The sequence below is a fragment of the Cebus imitator genome, unplaced genomic scaffold, assembly GCF_001604975.1.
Source record: "Cebus imitator isolate Cc_AM_T3 unplaced genomic scaffold, Cebus_imitator-1.0 Scaffold201, whole genome shotgun sequence".
In the NCBI taxonomy this organism is placed as follows: domain Eukaryota; kingdom Metazoa; phylum Chordata; class Mammalia; order Primates; family Cebidae; genus Cebus; species Cebus imitator.
This window is the reverse complement of record NW_016107516.1, coordinates 437,412-450,708: the sequence shown is the minus strand read 5'-3', so window position 1 is coordinate 450,708 and position 13,297 is coordinate 437,412. Positions and strand designations below refer to the sequence as shown.

Here is a 13,297-nt window from a genome sequence, read left to right as displayed (position 1 = left end):
AGTAGAGACGGGGTTTCACCATGTTGACCAGGATGGTCTCGATCTCTTGACCTCGTGATCCACCCGCCTCGGCCTCCCAAAGTGCTGGGATTACAGGCTTGAGCCACCGCGCCCGGCCTTTTTTTTTTTTTTAAAGTCAATAAATTTTTATTCAAGGAATTCCATGTTGTGATTTCTTCTACCGTCCATCAAGGTCACTTTAGATCCTCTAAAGAGCTGGAGTGAAGTTAGCCCTTTTTAATGAAACTGATGCTTATTTTAATACATTTGTCCTGTCAACCCATAATTCTTTTATTTTGGCTTCTGTCATCTCCTTTTAATATGGATGTACTGATGAAGACTTCAAAATTCACCAAGAATCTTTGGGATCTAATTTATTCAATCAATTTACTTTAGGGTCCTTTTTACTATAGGTGGTGGATCTGCCTGTTTCTCAATTTGACACCCTCTGCTAACATGATTGAGCTCAAATCATATTCATTTGTAAGCGATCACACTTAAGAATAGTACAGATGTCTGGAAGTATGTCAATACCTTTAACTCCAGACATCATGTTCTCAAGAGTCCCACCTTAGTGTGGGGATTGCAAGCTTGAGCCACTGCGCCTGCCTTGGAACCAACCTTTATGGCTATCAATAGTCCCATCAGTTAACTGTCTCAGGTATCATAATATCCCTTCTTATATTTATCAAAACTCACACTGAACAATGAATTCTGGGTTGCAAAAGAGGATTTATTTTTTGCACCTATCCATAAGTCTTTGCCCACAAGTTAAACAAAAACATACATAAGTGTAGTTGAAGGTGCTTTCTTATGTGGATAGTTCTGCAGCATGGGGGCAATTGCTGGAGGGTTCTATTCAGCCCTCTTGCTCTGCCTCATCCTCTCCTCAGTGTTTGTGATCTAAACGTGTCAACTTTCTCAGCTTTTCAACAATTACAGTAATTCTTATTTTCCTAGTTTCTTATTCTTTTTGTTACGTAACTGGATTTTTTCATTATATAAATGAAGTATGTTTGTATTTATCTACTCAGATCATACTGAAGGAGTTAAGTTGTGAAAAGAAGTACTCTTTTCCTCCTTAAATTTCCTGTTAATACTATTCAAGTATCTATTGCTATATTACTATTTTCCCCTTTTTGTCCTTTATTTTTTAGAAGTGAATACTGCCAGGCGTGGCAGCTCATGCCTGTAATCCCAGCACTTTGGGAGGCCGAGATGGGTGGACCACCTGAGGTCAGAAGCTCAAGACAAGCCTGACCAACATGGTGAAACCCCGTCTCTACTAAAAAGACAAAATTAGACGGGCCTGATGGCACATGCCTGTAATCCCAGCTACTTGGGAGGTTGAGGCAGGAGAATCACTTGAACCCGGGAGTCAGAGCCAAGATCATGCCATTGCATTCCAGCCTGGGCAACAACAGCGAACTCCATCTCAAAAAATGAAAAAAAAAAAAAAAAAAAGAGAAACAAAAAAAAAAAAAAAAAAAAAAAAAAAAAAAAGGAAGTGAATACTAAGTCTAGCCCACACTCAAAGTGAGGAGAATTAATCTCTACCTCTTAGAAAAAGGATTATTTATGTATTCAGAATTATTCTGCCAGGAAAATGTGTCACCTCTCCCTTATTTATTTATTCAATAATTTATTTATATCAATATGAACTCATGGAGATTTATTTTGTTCTTCAGATCACAATTCAATGCTAGAGTTAATATTCTGTTTAAATTATGAACACGTTGGCCATTGGGTGCTCTTTTGGATTAGCTTTTATGCCCTTTACACACACACACACACACACACACACACACACACACAAACAAAAACACACTGTTTCTAGTACTTCCTTACTTTTTGGTACTACAAGACACTCCAGACTCATCTTGTGTTTTCCCTGCCCCAATCTTAGAATCAGCTTTCCCTCCAAGAAATTTTTGTTCTTTTCATTAGAGAATGGAATTTAGAAACCAAGATCTAGATGCTGCCTGTTCTCATTGCTACTGGGGTGTCACTGCTTCTGGGCTTTCTCAGCAGACAGAACTATTAAATAAATTTATGTCTATTAACCCAGGTATAGACATAGATCTACACTGGCTTCTGTATCTATCTCTATTTATATTAAAATGAGCATGAGTTGATACCTATATCTCTGGTTCTAATCTAGCACCACAGGGCTCAGTATAGTCTACCTCCCTGCTTATTTGTAATATCTTTCTGACAGTAAGAAGTCTGGTTCTCGATGTCTACAATTACTTTTACTAATTAGCTCAATCTTAATATCCATATAAAATGGTTCCAGAATGCTAACTCTACTTCTCATGGTTCTTTTAAGATCAATTGACATCATACACATCCAAGGTCCTTTAAGGCAGAAACAACTTTGTCCTTTTATCCCAAGGGCTTAGCACAATATATGCACAATGTGTTACTCAAATGCTTATTGAATGAACAATGGTCTTCTGAAACTAGTATAGCTAAATCTACACAAATGTAAAATATTATTATAGTCATGAATAAGATTCCTTTGTAGTATAACTATAAAACTGACTCCAGGGTCAGCTAATTCAAAGTTTAATTCCTTGGTCTTATGCTAGTCCCTTGATATACGATCACCTACCAGTAATGTTTTCTCTTCTGTTACTGAGTGGTCCTGAGTGCCATCTGTGCAGAGAAGGCCCATTTTGAATTCACTCTCAGCAATCCTAGTCTGTCTCCCATCAATTACTCCTAGAGCAGAGGTTCTGAAAACTGATTGCTCATCAGAATTATCAGAATTCATTTCCAGAGATTGGTTCAGTATATAGGATATAGTGTTCTTGAGGGCAAGTATTTGAGTGTGTTTCATTCACTGATATACTCTTAAGTGCCTAGAATCATGCTAGGCACATAGTGAGTAATCAGCAAGTATTTGTTAAATGAAGGAATGGGTGACCGAGGTGGGGTGCAAGAATTTTTCAAAGCTCCTGAAATGATTCTAAAGCACAGCCACTGTGGTCATTAACACAGATGCTCTCAAGTCCCCATGTACCCTTCACCTTATATCAATGAATGAGATGGTATAGTGAATAGGAATAGTCTTTGAGGTCAGACTAAGGACCACATCTCAAAGCTGGCAGGTACTGGCTATTTCGTTTTGAAACAAGTACCCTTCAGAGTCTCGGGCTATTTGGTTTTGAAACATGTACCCTTCAGAGTCTCGGCATCCTCACATTTAAAATTGGGAGAGTCCCACCAACTCCTCAGAGGACTGTTAACGAGTTTACATGATGACACATTTTATGGATCTGGCAAAGTGCCTGGTACATAGCAGGTGCTCAATACATGTTAGTTGCCTTTCTTCCATTTCCCCCTTAAATAACTGAAAAGATAGAAGTCATCTGGTCCAAGTTCCTTAACTGGATTCTACATTTACCGTAACAGAATCTTGTAAATCTATAAATCTATCCTTTCAGGCCTCCAGGACTTCCTAAAGTTAATTCTTTAATCTGAGAAAAAGGATCCTATATTTGATTCTTTCCTTTTTAACACTTTATTTTCTCTCTTCCATCTCTCCTTCCAAAATGCAAGGATTTTCCTCACATTAAACAAGAATTTACTGCCTTTCCTGCCTACAACTCCATTTCTCTCCCCATGTTCCTGTGAAACTTCTCACCTCTCCATCTTGGTCAATCTCTCCTAGACCTTCTGACAGGTCTAGCCAACCAAAGCCGCAGTCAGGTGCCATTTTGCATGTGACATTTTCCTCTTGGCAGGATTTGAGGCTGCTGATCTCTACCTTTGTTGAAATTCTCTCTCCTAGGTTGTCTTTCTCCTCTCCAATTATGCATTCTCTTTCTCTAACATGAACGCTTATCTTTCTCCTTTGAGTTCCAAAGCTCAACGCTCCTCTTTTTCAGTTTTGCTTTTTCCCTACAAAGGTTCAAACTGTTTCTATGCAAAAGCCTTTATGTTTTTGTAAGAAAGCTACCTTTCAACTCTGACTTTGTCCCAAATCTTTGGATAGGCAGCTCTCTTCAGAACATTATATTTCAAACAAACTAACAAGTCTGTTTGGAAAGTGTTAAATTCCCTTCTCTCTTAAGAGATTTATTTCCAAGTTCTCCATCTTATCAATGACATCAAAAGTTTAACCCGGCTCTAGACCCAAAAATAATCTTCATATCTTCTCACCAAATCCTATCAACTCTTTCATAATGCTCATCTCTTCCCCCTTGTTATGACCACCTTAGACTAGGCCCCATTTTACACACATCTGGCCTTAAGGAGTCTTTCTGCCCTCAGCCTTTCTCCCATTTGATGGATTTTATACCACAACATCTCAACAGTCTTTTCAATTCATCATATTTACTGGGTCCTTTCCTGCTTCAGAATCTACAGTACTATCTCCCACCATCTACTGCATTACATCCAAACTCCAGGTTTTGGCATTCATGACTGTACCTTCTTCACTGGCCAGTCTCACCTACTCAATTCCACCTAGTGTAACACGCATAAAAGTAGGGTTTTCTAGCTTATCATGCCGTCTACCCCTCCTTCTTCTTCAATTCATTAGGTTTATCCCTGTGCTCTTTATCAGCTAGTTCACTTTGTGCTAAATCCATGTTATTTTCCCACTGAAATGACCTTTCCACTTTGCTCTGTTTATCCAAATCCTACCAACCCTTTAAAGTCCAACGCAAGTCTGTCCTCCTCTATAAAAATTTCCCTAATATTTCTAGCGAACTAAACCCTCTACCTACACACTGGACTCTATCACTCTCAATACTTAGTAAACTTCCTACATAACATCCCTTTTCTCTCATATATTATAATCCCTCCTTCCCTCTTAGTGCTTGTCCATTAAAAATATCCTTATTCAGAGCTGGGCGCAGTGGCTCACACCTGTAATCCCAGCACTTAGGAGGCCAAGGCAGGTGGATAACTTGAGCTCAGGAGTTTGAGACCAGTCTGGGAAAGAAACAAGGCAAAACCCCGTATCTACCAGAAATACAAAAAATTAGCCAGGTATGGTGCTGCAAACCTGTAATCCTAGCTACTCAGGAGGCTGAGGTAGGAGGATGGCTTGAGCCCAGGAGGCAGAGGTTGCAGTGAGCTCAAATCGCACCACTGTACTCCAGCCTGGGTGACAGAGAGAGATCCCATCTCAATAAAAATAAATCCTTATTCAGTTTTTTCTATGTAAACACCTAAAATGATTTTTCTCCTGATCTTGCAACTCCCTACAGGTGTCCCCATTCTTCCTCATAACCATCAGCGTTCTTGAACAAGTCGTTTACACTTCCTGCCCTCTCTTCCTCACTTCCCATTCACTCTTCACTCAGCTGCTACCTGACTTTTATTCCTAAAACTGCTTACACGAAGCTCACCAAAAGACTTCCACACTGCCAAATCCAATGAACGCTGCAAGAAATCTCTGCTGTTTTGGCCTTCTGATAATAATATCCTGCCTTTCCTTTGGAGATCTTCTCTGTCTCATTCCTGAAATCAGATGGGACCATCAAACATGGGCTCACCTCTGGGACAGGCATGAGCCTAACTAATAAGACCCCCTGCACAAGGAGGAAAGCTGGCTGAGGCTGAGTCAGCCCCATGGATCCTTGTGATCCTGTGTGCTCTTGTTCTCCTGGCCTTCCCAAGGCTTCATTATTCTATCTTCCTTTCTTTCTGTGAGTTTATCCAGTATCCACTGCCTGCTTAAGTTAGCCAAATTCAATTTCTATTGTTTATAACCAAAGAGAAGTTGGTCCTTCAAATGACACAGAGGTAGATAGTGGTGACACCACAAATTTCTTCTCTCTATTCCCTTCACTTTGGTTTCTGCTGTTTCAGGAATTCCTGAGAATCTTCATTATCCTCTTTAAGCTTCCTCTGATCCCTAGAGCAGCGGTCCCCAATCTTTTTGGCACCAGGGACTGGTTTCATGGAAGACAATTTTCCATGGACAGCAAGTGGAGCGGATGGTTTGGGGATTAAACTGTTCCATCTAGCTTAGGCATTCGATTCTCATAAAGAGCACACAAGCTGGATCCCTCGCACGTGTGGTTCACAACAGGGCTCCCACTCCTATGAAAATCTAATGCTGCTGCTGATCTGACAGGAGGGTAGCTCACCTCCTGCTGTGTGGCCTGGTTCCTAACAGGCCACTTGGGGACCCATGCCTTAGAGATTAGACTAAATACCCTTCTTCATACTCCCAAACATCCTGATACTCCACAATGTCTTAACATGAAATACAATCTATATACTTATTAGTTTTCCCCACTAAGTTATAAGCTTCTAAATGGTAGAAACTTATTACTCCACTACTGAGTGCTAATTATTGAGAATACAAATATGAAAAAAATCATATTATTCATATTACTGAGAATACAAACATGAAAAAAAAATTTCATGTTTGTATCCTCAACAATTAGCCCTCAGTAATTGGGTAATAAATGTCTGCTGAAAGAGTATCTAGTCTTTCCTTTTTTTTGTATTAATCATTACATCATAGATTTTACGTACTTATGTTTAATTTAGCATCTAATGAATACTCCATTGAGTTCCTTAAACAATCTTCCCAATAAGCCTAAAAAGTTCTTATAAGCTGAGTCCACCATTTACTATTTCTGTTTTCTCTTTAGCACCTAACAGTGTTGGGCACATGGTGAATAATAGATACTTGGTGAACTGAATTAAAAACACAGTATTAGCACACTAATAGAAACAACTTATCATGCCCTACTGATCTAATTAAAAGATCTGGCCTTCTGAAGCAGTGCAATTGTACCCATATGGAAATTTTAATGAGAAAAAGAAAAATTATCCAATTGGACAGTTAACCATTTTCTCTTAGCAAGAGTTCCACAAATATTTTATGAATAAGTGTACACCTTTACAGCACAGAGTAAAAAACTCAAGACACATATACGTCTGTGCATACTAGAAGGAAGATTACATATTTAAAGGGTCTGTCACAACTACAATCACTTAGATTCTACTAACCTTTAACAAATCCATAATAGGAGTATAGGACATAAAAATATTTAATAGCAAAATCAATTAATGCCAAATCAACTTATGTTCAAGATGTATATGGCTATCTTTTTATAATATATAACATGGCAGTCATTGACTTGTTCAAGAACATTAATTAACTGCCTAGTAATCACAAATGCAATGTTAGGTCCTAAGAATACAAAGATAAAAGGAACACAGTTCCTATGTTGGTGGAGTTCTACTTCTGCCATGCTACAATGGTATTCAAGAATATGTGAATGGTATCTCCCGGAGTTGCTCAACATGGAGGCTCTGATTAGCAGTAAGAGGAGGAAGGCATGTAAACACACACTTATGGCAATGTGCTAAGTGCTAACACAGAAATAAGTACAAACTGTTATGAGGCCATGGAAGATAAATAACCTACTAACAAAACAAAGACAAGATATGAAAAAAATCCTGATGTCTATACATGAATTCAAAGCCAGTTAAGGTATGAGGAAGCTGCTAACATATCTAAGATGAAATCAAACCTAAAACTATGGTTGCAGGAAGAGTCAGAAGGGTTCCAAATCAAACCAATCCAACTTAAAGAAAACTTCTGTAGAAGAGATGAAAAATAAAATATTCCTTATCATAATATTTGAGAACAATGAAACACATACACATAGAATTTAAACTGCCACATACTGTAAGCATAAAGGGAGTCTTTTAAACAACATGTAGCATAAAAGTTCAAAGGGAATTGATCAATAAGAACTAGAGTAAGCTCTCCAGAAAACCTTCATAAAAGTGTAATTAGAACTATTGTTGGCAGGACAGAAGAACAGGGAAAAGGTGTCCATATCCTGAGAAAGGCCAATGTTTTTAACAAAAGCACTGAGGGGAAAGTTAGACACATGAGTGAAGCCTGATTTGGAAAAGCCCAGAACACAAGATTAGCTTTTGGACGTTGTCCTACTCTCATGGGAGTTCTCAGCCAGGGCTACTGAACAAAATCATCTGGAGAGCTTGAAAAAGTATGCCCATGGTAGAGCTTTACTCCAGATCAAAAGTAAGAGAATTTCTGGGGGAAGTGGCCTGGGCATTAAAGACACACAAGGTGATGCTCATGTGCAGTCTAGATTGAGAACCACTGGGCTAGAGAATAGAGAGGTAAAGCATGAGAGATATGATTAAGTCTCAAGTTTGATTTAAGACCCTGTTTATAAGCAACAAATTTGAGCTGATTATCTGTTGAAGCTTATCTTCTAACCTGAGTTTAAAAATTCTGTTTTCTTAGTGTTTCTTTTCCCTTCTTGACAAGGCTAAGCTCTGAAAATAGGAAAAGTACCCATCAATTTCTCATACATGACTGGTTCACTGAGTGTAGAGTCTACAACTTTAGAACTGTACTTCCATGATGTTCCATAGACGACTAACCTAAAAAATAAGTACTTCAATTCTAAGCTGCACTTACATCCCTACAATGCACTGCTTTTACATTAGGGAATGTTCTAGGCTGCATGTGAATTTTACAAAACTCCTAAATACAGAGAGAACCCATTACCTATGTACATCTAAGTATTTTAGCTTAGACCAGGGGAGTCCAATCTTTTGGCTTTCCTGGGCCACATTGGGAGAAGAATTGTCTTGGGCCACGCATAAAATACACTAACACTGACGATAGCTGATGAGGGGGAAAAAAAATCACGTTTTAAGAAAGTTTTAAGAAAGTTTACAAATTTGAGGCTGGGGACGGTGGCTCATGCCTGTAATCCCAGCACTTTGGGGGGCCGAGGCAGGCGGATCACCTGAAGTCAGGAATGTGAGACCAGCCTGGTCAACATGGAGAAACCCTGTCTCTACTGAAAAACACAAAAATTAGCTGGGCTAGTGGCATACACCTGTAATCTCAGCTAATCAGGAGGCTGATGCAGGAAAATCTCTTGAATCCGGGAGGCAGAGGTTGCAGTGAGCTGAGATTACACCACTGCACTCCAGCCTGGGCGACAGTGGGACGCTGTCTCAAAAAATAAAAAGTTTATGAATTTGTCTTGTTGTCTTGGGCCGCATTAAAAGCCGTCCTGGGACGGTGGTTGGACAAGCTTGAATTAGACTAAAGCAAAACGTTAACATTTAAGTATTCATTCTTGCATGGATACATTATACTACTTCTGCTTTCAGAAGTGCAATTACAATGTATTTCACTTATTTTGCAACAAACACTTTCTGAGTACTTAAAGAGAAACAATATAAGTATCCCAACCAGTAACTCTGTACTATGTTAAACAAGAGTCCCCTCTGGGAGAAAAAAGTCATCAAGGTGAATGGAGAGTAGGAGAGCCTGTTGATCCTTCGAAAAGTAGGTTTGTCTGTTTGGTTTTCTTTACAAAAGAGCAAACGTGGGAATATGCTTTAGGATCCATGTTACTCACCGTAAGATTTATTCAAGAAATCTGTACGTGTTTATAGGTAAGGAAATTTCTTTACCTACAAAGTTGGCCACGACTGCCTTGTTTTGTGTGGTGTTAGGTTACTATATCTATTTGATAGTAAAAATGTTATGAGAACAGAAATTGAAATTCTGCACTTTGGTTTATGCAGTCTCTTATTTTCAGATAAAGTTAATAAACGCAAAGGACCATATCCCAACGTAACGGGGCAGGCTGGGAGGAGAGGCTTCAAGAGTGAGTGGGGTGAATTCAAATGTCAAAATTGTAAACATGAACAAGAGCCAGGAATTTTATATTTCATCCGGATATAAGAAAGTAGATTTCAAGAGTTGGTCATTCACTTGCACTGCTTCTATTCAGAAAGCAAAAGAATGGCTTCTAAAACGAAAACATAAGCCTAACACTTCGACAGAGGAGTGAGAGTGAAAAAAAAGCCACATGAGTGAGTCTGACGAATGGGTCCGAAAGAAATTCAGAGGGCAAGGAAAGAAGGCGATGAAGGAGACCGGAGAAGGTGAAGGAGGCGGGCAAAGGCCATCTGGTGTGAACCTGGCTGCCCAGCTCTTTATGCACGTAGGGCAGCGTGGGGCCCCTCTCGCCCCCCGTGCATCTAGCAGCTGGGGCGCAGGGCGAGCTCCCCACGGGCCTGGCAGCCCGGGGACGCGGGGCGGCCGGGGAGAAGAGGGGTGCGCACACCGCGGGTGCTGGCACCCCACCAGGTACCGCACGCGGGGGTCCCCAGGAAGGAAGCGCAGTTAGCGCAGCCCTGGCCTCCGGGAGCAGGAAGGGGGTGGGTGGAGCTGAGCCCGGGGCCGCCCCCCGGAGCCGCCCCCGCAGCCCCGGCCCCCGCCCCCCGCCCCGGCTGTCAGCGGCCCCCTCCCGCAGTCACTTACCCGCCGGCTGCGCGGTCTCGGCCGCGGGCGACGGCGGCGACCCCCGCCTGGGTCATGATCCCAGGAGGGGAAGGCAGGAGTGTCCGACCGTCTGGGGGAATCTCTCAGTCCGCAGCCGCCGCCTGCTCCTCCGGGGCTGGGGGAGCGCGGGCCCAGGCCCTCCTCTCCCCCCGCCCCCGCCCCCGCCGCCTCTTTTTGCGGCCACCGCAGCCGCTGCGAGCCCGAGCCCTCAAGGCCGGAGACCCGGCGGCAGCGCGGCCTCAACTTTCCCAGCCCCCCTCCCCCCCGCCCCTCCCCGCCCCTCCCGCGGCCGCCGCTCAGCAAGCGAACAGCCTACCCTGGGCCCTCCGCGCTCCCGCCTCTGTCACTCAACCCGCCAATCAGGCTGCTGAACGCTGCCATAGTAGCCAATAAGAAGACAGAATGCCGTTGCGCTACGCTAGAGGGCGGGAGAAGGCGGAGAGAAAACCAAGGAGTGAACGGGATTCGGGCGGCCCAATGAGGAGGGCCGGGGGGCGGAGGTGTGCAAGTTGGGTTGAAGGAACAGGAAATATTCTTAAAGGTAGAATGACGGACAGGAAGGAAAGCCAGTAGGTGAATGGGAAAGAGGTGGTCCTGGTTCCTTAAAGGGGACGCCTTGAGAACCTAGAAAAGAAGGTGTTTTAAGAAACTTCTTTGTATCTTGCTCTGTGGACTCCTTCCTTATCTTTCAGTAGGAGTTCGGAAGTCGAAAAATGGAAAAGGAAGAGGGCACGAAGGCTTTCGGAATAGTTAGCCCCTCTTAGCGTGGAGGTGAGAAGATGTCTCTTAGTAAAGGTGGAAAAGAAAGGAGATAATCAGACGTCTCCGACTTCTCTATAACTAGAAGATTGTTGCTGACTTGACGCTGCTCGCATTCGTAGGCTGTGATCTCTTGTCATCCTCTGTTTGCAGCAACACACAGATTTCTGCGAACTGGAGATGGTCATGTTCAGAAATGCCCTGGGGGCCTCCCAGCTGGGACAAGGGAGTTTGGCATTGGGAGATGGGGTTTGAAATCTCAAGCCTGGGTTACTAAAGACCTGGGTCTTGGAGGGGTAGGGCCACGGGTCACGAAACAGAAACCTGAGTGCCCCCTAACTCCAATATCGGTGTGGAGCCTTTGGAACCGTAATCACAACTCCCTTTTCCACGTTTCGCTTCATATTTTATAACCCCTCCCGAAACAGGTGTCCTCTACCTAGTTGTGGTTGTAGATTTCCAGGCCTTTCCACAACCAGATTTGGAAATATCCCAGATCTTAGACGTCCATGGGCTAACTTCCAGATCAGGTAACTTCCAGAAGGTGCACACAGGGCATGGCATAATGGGAATTACTTGAGCCTGTACACAGAAGCAGCAGCCCTCGCATTGACAAAAAGGGTAAAGGTAAACAGTAGCTGAGTCTTATGTTTGTATAGCAGATTGAAAAGCTGTGATGAAACGGAATGCCTGTAATGTTGCTTATAAACCCGTGGCACTAATTAAACAGGCTAGAAATTTTCTTTGACTCATCCGTCTAGACACAATGAAGTTCTACTTAGCCTTTGAACAGACTTGGCACAACCAAATCAAAGCTGCAGATAAGAAAGATTCTACAAGTCAGAGCCACGACAGCAATGCTAATAACATCACCATAAAATTGTATGCTCAGCTATAGGAAACAATTTCCAATGTGTTCAAAATATTAGATATTTCTGGTTAACAAATCATATCTAGGGTATGCATGATTTCCTAAACAACTGGAATGCATCAATTCTAAAGTAAAGCCACACAAATAGTTTTGATGTTTCATCAAACAGAATTTAACAGTTTATTTAGATGACTTTTAAAAATACACATTAATGCCTTTCTGGCATGATATAGACTTAGAAAAGCAATTTCTGTTTGATAATGATCAGAATATTAGCTTTTTCAATTAATCCTCATTTCCGAAATGTAGCCTAAATCCCAAACAGGGATTTTTCTTTTTTGTTTTCACTTGTCTTTTTATTTTATTTTATTTCCTTTCCTTTTTCTTTCTTTTCTTTTTTCCTGCAACAGGGTCTCCCTCTGTCACCAAGGCTGAATGGTCAGTGGTGCTATAAGAGCTCACTGCAGCCTCCACCTCCCAAATTCAAACAATCCTCCCACCTCAGTCTCCCAAGTAGCTGGGACCACATGTCCAGCAATTATTTTTTGTTTTGGGTAGAGATGGGGGTCACATTATGTTGCCCAGGTTGGTTTTCAACTCCTGGGCTGAAGCCCAGGGATCTTTTCCTTGGCTTTACCCATTTACCATCAGTTTCAGATAATCACACCAGTCCTACTTTCAAGCTAGCTGGCAATGCTTACAGTGCCTATAGTGGTGGTAAAATATAATGACCAAGTGAAACTGGTCTATAGGGCTGGTCATTTTTTTCAAGTGGACAGAGTCAATCTGATTTTCACCCACATTGTTGAGATTTTCCAATGGTGCTAAAAGACTATTTGCATGACTTATAAAAGCTTCCTTGCACCCCCAGTTTCATATCAAGACCTCTGTTTTTTCCTACTACTGGAGATAAGTGACAGCGGGAGGGCGCTGCTGACAACCGGGCGGCAGCCAGGGCTGCTGGGAGGCCCCGGGCTCCGTTCCACTCATCCCCTTCCTGCTCCCGGAGGCAAGAGCTGGGCAAAGTGCGCCTCCTTCCTAGGGACCGCGCACCCCTCTTTTCCCCGTCGGCTCCACATCCCCGGCTGCCAGGCCGGTAGATGCGCGAGGGGCGACAGGGCTCCCAGGCTGCCCTGGGTGCATAAAAAGCTGGGCAGCCAGGTTCACACCAAATGACCTTTGCCCCACTCCTTCACCTTTTCCTGTCTCCTTCATCCCCTCTTCTTTTCTTGCCCTCTGAATCTCTTTCGGACCCATTCGTCAGACCCGTGTACCTTGCTTTTTAACTCTCACTTCTCTGTCGAAGTGTTAGGCTTAGAAGCCATTTTCCTTTCTGAATGGAA

General features: G+C 42.5%; 1 protein-coding gene, 1 non-coding gene and 1 pseudogene across 4 annotated transcripts in view; 1 reads left to right on the top strand and 2 right to left on the bottom strand.

Annotated features, from left to right (window-relative positions):
- The window catches only part of USF3 (upstream transcription factor family member 3), a 56,752-nt gene extending 46,174 nt beyond the window's left edge, over positions 1–10,578 (bottom strand). The window contains exon 1 of one of the 2 annotated variants that reach the window (XM_017547745.2): positions 10,304–10,578. The gene's annotated coding sequence lies outside the window, so the exon portion shown is untranslated. The remainder of the gene's footprint in view (positions 1–10,303) is intronic. The other variant, XM_017547746.2, reaches the window with a different exon arrangement.
- Positions 669–796, bottom strand: LOC119474010. Its single transcript, XR_005203296.1, has one exon. It is a non-coding gene; the product is annotated as a small nucleolar RNA SNORA40 (small nucleolar RNA).
- A 148-nt stretch (positions 10,579–10,726) lies between the features above and the next one.
- The window catches only part of LOC108317407, a 7,288-nt pseudogene continuing 4,717 nt past the window's right edge, over positions 10,727–13,297 (top strand). The window contains exons 1-2 of the transcript XR_005203294.1: positions 10,727–10,865; positions 11,512–11,613. The product of XR_005203294.1 is annotated as a U3 small nucleolar ribonucleoprotein protein MPP10-like (transcript). The remainder of the gene's footprint in view (positions 10,866–11,511; positions 11,614–13,297) is intronic.